Source organism: Cucurbita moschata, unplaced genomic scaffold (genome assembly GCF_002738365.1).
Source record: "Cucurbita moschata cultivar Rifu unplaced genomic scaffold, Cmos_1.0 Cmo_Scf00037, whole genome shotgun sequence".
Classification (NCBI taxonomy): Eukaryota; Viridiplantae; Streptophyta; class Magnoliopsida; order Cucurbitales; family Cucurbitaceae; genus Cucurbita; species Cucurbita moschata.
Genome location: NW_019268553.1, coordinates 1,171,112 through 1,179,398, shown reverse-complemented (window position 1 = coordinate 1,179,398; position 8,287 = coordinate 1,171,112).

Sequence of the window (8,287 nt, the reverse complement as noted above, 5' to 3'; positions counted from 1 at the left end):
GGGGGGGGGGGGGCAGGTTCACAGAAATAAACGAGGGGGAATTTTTATTTTATTTAAAATAATCTCTCAATAATTTATTTATTTAAATTAAAACAATTAATATATTGTGGTATTAAAGTAATTAAACTTGGATGTAAGGCCATTAGTGTTTTAAAATAATTTTTAGCACTTAATATTAATTTTTAAACCCGACAAAAAAAAAATTAAATATTGGGCTTTATATATATTGGCCCAAATTTACATTTATTTTTCTTTTTTGAAAATAAGTTTTCACTCTCATATTAATTTATTATTCGCTAAATTAATAAAATACCCAATTTATCCTTTCAAAATTTTAAATTTTAATAATATTCTTCGACTTTAAAAAAATTCAAAATATATTTAGATAAAAACTATTAAATTATAAAAAATTTCATTAATATATTATTAACTTTTATAAAAATAAAAAAAAATCTTAACTATCCCTATGTAGATGAAAATTGCTGTAAAGATAAGAATATTTTCTAATTTCTTTTTTAAAAATTTATGAATATAAACCAAATTTTTTAAAATTTAAATATATTTTTTAAATTAATTTTTAAAAGTTGACTAGCAATTTTATTAATTTAGTCATTATTATTTTTTTAATAAACGTGTAAAAAAAATATTATTCTATATTTGATAAATATTATTCGTTTAAATTGATGAATTTTTATAAAATTAATTATCGATATTTAAAGGATAATTGAGGTAAATAATTATTGTAATTTTTTTTATTTTGATTAAAAAAAGTAAATAATTATTGTTATAGTGACTACTAAATACGTGGAGATTTGAGTTCTAAGGATGCCGACTAGCAGAGTGAGAATAAAAAATGATCACCTTTTGTAATTAATGCTCGATTACATTTTTATTATTCCCAAAATACCCCTTGATATAATCCAATATTACTTAAAACAAAACAATTAAAAAAAAAAAACAAAAGTCTCACACGCCACGTAAGGGAAGTAGGAATATTCATTATAATCTCTATTTGGATCTAGAAGATTCCTTCAAAATTAAAATATCAAGCAACTAATTAATTAATATTTATTATTAATATTCATTTTTTTAAGTAATTGGATGTATCTTATCATAACACCATAATATATAAACAATTAATCAAAAAAAAAAAAAAAACGAAGCACATTATCGCTGGGCAAGCACCTCGTCCCGACGCAACGTACAAAAGAAACCATTTTTACTCGGTGCGATACAAACTCGACCCGCTATTATCCTTTCCATGCGATTCAACTTATCATTTCTCAACCAGTCACATACGAGGGATTAGTTCGTTTAATATCCATGTGAGATCCCACATCGGTTGGAGAGAGAAATGAGTGTCAGCGATGACACTGAACCCTGAAGGTGGGTAGAATGTGAGATTTCATGTCGAGAGAGGGGAACGAGTGCTAGCAAAGATACTGAGTCTCGAAGGATGTGGACACTGGGAGGTGTGACAACGAGGACGTTGAGCCCTAAAGGGAGGTGAATTATGAGATTCCACATTGATTAGAGAGAGAAAAAGTGCCAACGAGAACGCTTGACCCTGAAGGTAGGTGGATTATGGAGATCCCACATCGATTGGAGAGAGAAACGAGTGTCAACGAGAACGCTAGACCCCGAAGGTAAGTGGATTACGGAGATCCCACATCGGTTGACAAGGAGAACGAATTGTTCCTTGTAAGAGTGAGGAAACTTCTCGACGCGTTTTAAAAATCTTAAAAGGAAGTCTAGAAAAAAAAACTAAAATAAAACAATATTTGCTAGCAGTGGACTTGAATGGTTCCACTCTGTCTAAACTTATTATTTAATTAACAAAACTAAAATATAAATAAATATATTATTTAAAGACCTAAACTCCTTCACAACAGTGGAGAATACAAAAAAAATAATTTTAAAAATTAAAAAATAAATAGATGCATAAGTAAACCTAATCACAATAATTAAAACGAATTAAAGACTTCCAAGTCAATCTAATGTTACTTAAGATAATCCACAACCCAACAACATCATAAACTAAAATCAACTCAAACACGTTGATAATTAAATTAATTAAAAAATAAACAGATTAGGTAAACCAGATTTTTATTTTTATATTTATTTCAAAATTTCATCTGCTTAAATAAACATAATTATTCAACGACTTTTAATGGAATTTCTAGCTAATTTATTTTGTATTTTAAAATATTTATTTTATTTTATTGACTTCTTGGAATTGATACCTAATTTCTCGAATCGATAATATTATATACACGTCACATATTGCGTTATACCATACTACGCAGCCACATTTCATTCTAAGGCTCTAAATAATAATTTCATAATATATGAATAATACATGTTTTTTCTGTATACTTTTATATTTATTATATGATATTTTTACGTGTGTGGCTCTCATTACATCGATTATCTCACCAAATCTCTTCAATTAATATATTAATTTATTTATATAAAAAAAACTTAATATTAGGTGTATAATAAAACAAATTTAATTTTTTTTTCAAGAATATTGTTTGTTATGTAATGATTAATACGACAATAAAATGGTTGAATATCACAATCGATCGTAAGCTTTCGAGTTGTTTATCTTATATATATATACACACACATACATAGAATACTAATGAAATATTGGTAATGTTAATGGAAAAATATTTGAATACATTTCTAATTTTTTTTTTAAAGTTTAAAAATATTATTATTAATAGCAGGTTTAAAAAGCACCTACAAAATTTTAAAAGTAACATTAATACCTTTTATTTTTCTTAAAAAAATTTAATTTTTTTTATCGTTAATATATGGACAAAGTCATGTATCAACACTTCATAAATTATCTATAAATATTTTAATATTTTAAATAAATTCAGAGGTATTTTTGAAATTTTTTTAAAAAATTTTAAGATATTTTCAAAATTTCTTAAATTAGCTTTTAAATGTATTAATGAAAAAAAAATAGTAAATATTAAACATTTACCTGTAAGAATAACAGTAAGATATTGTTTTTATTAATTTAGTTTTAAAAAAAAAACTTTAAAAAATGTTTATTAAAATTAATTAGGGTCAACGAGGTACAGCAATCAATTGCCGAAAATACCCTTCTCTCTATAAACTATAAAGGTTAGAGAGAGAGAAAGTGGCTGGGGTTTTGCATGGGTATTTATGGCATAAAGGAAAGAAATCGTGGAGGTCGGCTGTGAGGTTCGTATGGGACAAATAAATCTTTATATTCTTAATAGTCATCCCATCATTAACTTGGATCTTAATATATATGGCGGCTATGAATGTATTAAATTTAATATATTATATAAAATATAAAAATAAGTATAACTCACCGTAATTAATATAATTATTTATTTAAAGGACGATCATTCAAATCTTTCTATCTTCATCGGTGGTATAGTATTGCACCCGAACAACAAAATCACGAGCTACCATATACATGACTAGCACAAGGCGTGAACGCAAGGGCATGAACGAGTAATTCATGTTGTTTCTAAAGTATTGTGTCGATAATCATTTATGTCTCGGTTACATTTTGTCAACGACCTAAAATAGCTTCGATAGAGTCAACAAAATTAGTTGAATTAATAAAATTACATATAAAACAACGAAATATAAATTTTTTTTATAAAGTGACGTGTATATTGTTTGTCTATTAAATTTTAAATTACAAATTTAAATTTATGATCTCTTGATCAATAATATATATATCTCGATAAGTTGACGCTACATTTTAATAGTTGAACCACATTATACAAAAAAAAAAATTGAAAAATCGTCATTTTATTATTTGTTCGAGTTGATTTAATTATTTCTAGTACAGACAATTTTAATTTATTTTATTTTTTGATAACGTCCAACGACAATAATATTTATAAAAAAAATGTCATTTCATATATATATATATATATTTGTATGATGTGATATTTTTTGTGTTATATAAATTGACATGCCAACCATATGTCATGTAAGAAATCTTTGTAATGTGACATGTAAGATTAACATGAAATGATAATGTGTATTCTTGCTTATCTATTTGGACTCTCTTTTTATTATTATTATTTTTAATTGAATCCCCACTCAATGACTTTAAAATACTTTGTTTTGGTGTAATTTTTATATTTTATTCAAAAATATTTTAATTAATTAAATCAAATTTTTATTAGTCAATTGACAAAAAAAAAAAATAATAATAATAATTTTCTTTGGTTAAATAATGAATTACGTTCCATGGATTTTATGGGTTGAAACTATTTTTAATATTTGACATTTATGAGAAATGTTAACCCTTCATTAACCGTTGATATTTAAAATTTATGATATTTTATTTATTAATGTGTCGTAAATAAATATATTTATTAAATAATTAAGAAAACATAAATAACCCTAAATTACCAAAATGGATAAATACCCTGATTATTATATATTTAATTTTTTATTGTATTTAATTTCTAAATATTTATTTTCACACCAACCAAACAAAACATACGATCCAAGTGGGTCATTAATAATAATAATAATAATAATATATTATTATTATTATTATTAATATTGTTAAAATAGTGCATAGGATTGATTGAATAGGTGTCGCGACTTTGGGTCGATGAATCTAACCTTTTTTCTTTCCTGTCTTAAAAAGAAAAAAAGAAAAAAAAAAAAAGAAAAGAAAAGACAATGACAGAATAAAATAATATTATATTAATCAAACTTTTCCACTTTCATTTAATTGCTTACTTAATCTGTTTCCACTTTCATTAAATTAACAATAATCATATTAATTAATAACAAAATTCCTTTTCATTTTCCGCATTTTTAATTAATATACTATTTTTTCAAAATTAATTACCCAAACAGTCCAAAATCCAATTTTTAAATTTTAAATTTGGATAAAAATCTCAGCTATTATTTATTGTAAAATGGCCAAATTGGCATATAAAATTTGGAGAATAATTATTTTTTTAAAATTATAACAACTCTCGCGTATAAAATTATGCATTGTGATAAAACACCTGCTGTATTATAAAGAGTTGTAGTTATCAACATTCAATAAAATAAATAATATTTATTATTTCTAACTGTTACACAACTTATCGAGACCCAGATACATAGATCTAAAGAATATTCTTTATAAAATAAAATTAATGGGCGTAAGCTAACTCGAACATCAGTGTTAATTAATTATAAATATATATAATTTTATAAACCCTTGTTTTTTTTGGTGTGAATTAAAAAATTAACACTAAGGTCGATCAATTAGCGCTCAAAACGTGGGAGCCACGTCTCTATTCGACAGTCCCAGTGGGCCATTACGTGGATTTCAACTAACGGTAATATTTTTTTTTAAATATTATTTTATTTTAGTTCAGGCATTTCATCGAACACATTGTAAGCACAGTTCTCAGAATAGTACAGAATCCAATTCCCTTTCTGCTGCTTCTCAACAATGGTGCGATCCACGTCAGCAAAGGTTGGCTTTAATGGCAGAGAGAGTGATGCTGTGGTCTGTGTCAGTGGGGTGTCGGCGTTCAACATCACCGGCTGAAAACGACGTCGTGCGGGCGGGCGGGCAGGGTGAAAAGGCATGCCTCGTATCGGTTGTATGGCAATTCAAGTCGGCTACGCCTTTGGGCGCCCACCAGATGTTCGACGAAATGTCTCTTATAAGTAAACTAGGATATCTTTTGTTTGTTTTTGTGTGTACTTATCAGCTGAATTGCATCTTAAAATCGTGTGTTTTGATGGCTTGTTTTGTAGTGGAAGGGATATATTATATTAGTAGGAGTTCATCATTTAACTTTTTGACCCCAAAATTGAGTCAACAAAAGGGATTTGAGCTACGTTTTTCAAGCTGTATTCATGTTGCTTTTTCGTAAAAGCAACCAATTTTGGCAACTTGTTGGTGTGTTATGATTAAGATATTACCATATCACCAATTAGATTAGATTACCAGCTGGCTTCGACACTATGTCGTTGTCTCTGGGTCAAAGAGATTATATATATCTTCCCTTGACGTCTCTCGATCAAAAATTTAAACTCGTTTTTTTGTATTTTAGCTATACTCGTGATTATCTAAAGTCGTTTGGATTGGTAATATACTGATGTGTGTCGGTCCAAATTTGTATAAATTTAAGTGTATGGTTACAACTTGATGTTTAGAAAGTTGTTTGCGTGCGATACTCGACTTCTGATGTGGGTAGGAGAAGCTATGTTGTGGGCTCGTTGCGATTGTCTTTATCCGTTTCAAATTGACTATTTTTAATTCCTTTTGTAAAGGGAATCTTCCGTTGTCTTATTGTCTATTGATGAGTAGATTTGGTCACTCGTGGTGGCATGAATGTGTCTATCCTTTAAGGAGTCAACGTGGGGAAAAATAGGTTGGAATTTTCCAAGTAGGGAATGTGTCGAAAAAATGTATGCACTTTATGGTCTTTTTATTTCGTCTTTTTGAAAATTGTAACGTAGAATTCACTTTTGAATATATACTGATATGGATGGTATTATACGTCTTTCTGCTTATTGAGTTGTAGCTGGTTGGCAAAGTAGACTTCATTTTCGGTTATTGATGCTCCAATCTCGAGAATACTTCAAATGACAAAAGATTTTGTTCGTTTCTTATGTTTGTAGTCCAAGTGGCCCGGATTTTGTTCATTTCTTATGTTTGTAGCCTGATATTGTAAATAGAAGATTTTATTCTATATATATATATAGAAAAATTACGAAAAAAATCAGCCACGGGGATAGTTTAATCATCGGCTTTTAAATTTGTGTCTAACGTTCGAACTTTTAATTTTGTGTTTGATAAATTTTTAAGCTTTAGCTAACCTCATCAAAATCAGAGTACGGCATATCCGACGAGATGGCAAGACGCTTGGACAAGTAACGTGATGAACCGTACCTGTATCTCTATGCGCTATTATGTCTTATTATATCTCTTTTACAGAGGTGGAATCTTCGAGTTCTTCCTATTTGACCCGAAACCGATCAATCTAGCCATGAGCAAGTTGAAGAGAGCTCTAATAGGCCTTGGAGGACCAAACCCACGTATGTGGCAACATACGAGGATGACTTGTGACTAGAGGTGAAAGGCTAACCCTTCCGCGATACGCACTTAGTAGTTGCCCGACCGTAGATCCAACTTTTCGAAGTATCTCGTGATTAATGGTTAGGTTACCTTGTTGAGCAATGTTTAACGGTTTATTGACATTCAAAATTTTAAATTATATGATCTATAACATAACGAAGCATTGATAGAGAGTAAACATAGTCAAGAAGTCCATAACAGAATTAGGTCAAGGTAACGTAGATGGGTCAAGGTTGATTAGGGGTTTGAGCCCAAGGTTAAGGTTGGCTCGTGGACGAGGTGGACCCTAACTTTACGCTTGCAATCAGGTTGGGGACGAGGCGGACCCTAAGTCTAACTACATATAAAGTTAGGTATTTTGATATGTTGGATAATTAATGTGGCTTTATTAAAATATCAAAAGTTGGTCGTGTGTAATTATTGATAAGATTAGGTGCATTTAAGCAAATAATTTTTTTTACATTGAAATAATTAATTTTCCAAGAATATCTGAAATTAGAAGCAACAAGTTCATACGATTGGGCTACGGCCCATGATGTCGTTTTTATGTGGACTAGTCTGAGCCCAAAAAAGCCGTTATTATTGGGCCTTCTGGCCCAAGTAAAACAAACTATTAGTTGGCGCATTGGAGGTTAGAACGTTATTTTCTAAAATATTTACAAGACTAAATTAATAAAAAAATACTTATTGTTTTAATAATATCCTTAAAATAAAAAATTCAAATGTTTTATTGTTATTAAAAAATAAATAAATTATTGAAAATTAAAAAATTTACCGATAATAGTTTTATTAATTTAACCTATTTATAACAGCAGTTTTATTAATTTAGCCTATTTATAATTACTGCCGGTAGTAGAGTAGCTACAATATGCCAAACATGAATGACTTATATTGCCAGTGCCTTGAACAATGTTGATTTCATTCGAGTTTAGAAGTGACTTGTTCGACCTATCAAGACAATCTATTGCCCACCAGGTACAACACATATAGGCACAGTCACAAAACCTGTGCGCCTTATCTCGTGTAAAAAGCAGACGTAACACCTTTGTCAAGGTACGCAACTTAACCCAAAGCTCTTCCTACACTCACTCGAACGTTAATTTGATCTCCCAAGCATACAAGAGATAGCTTGCTCGAGCTCTCCAAAGGTATCATTTCAAAAGTCGATGATTTTATAAAAAATTG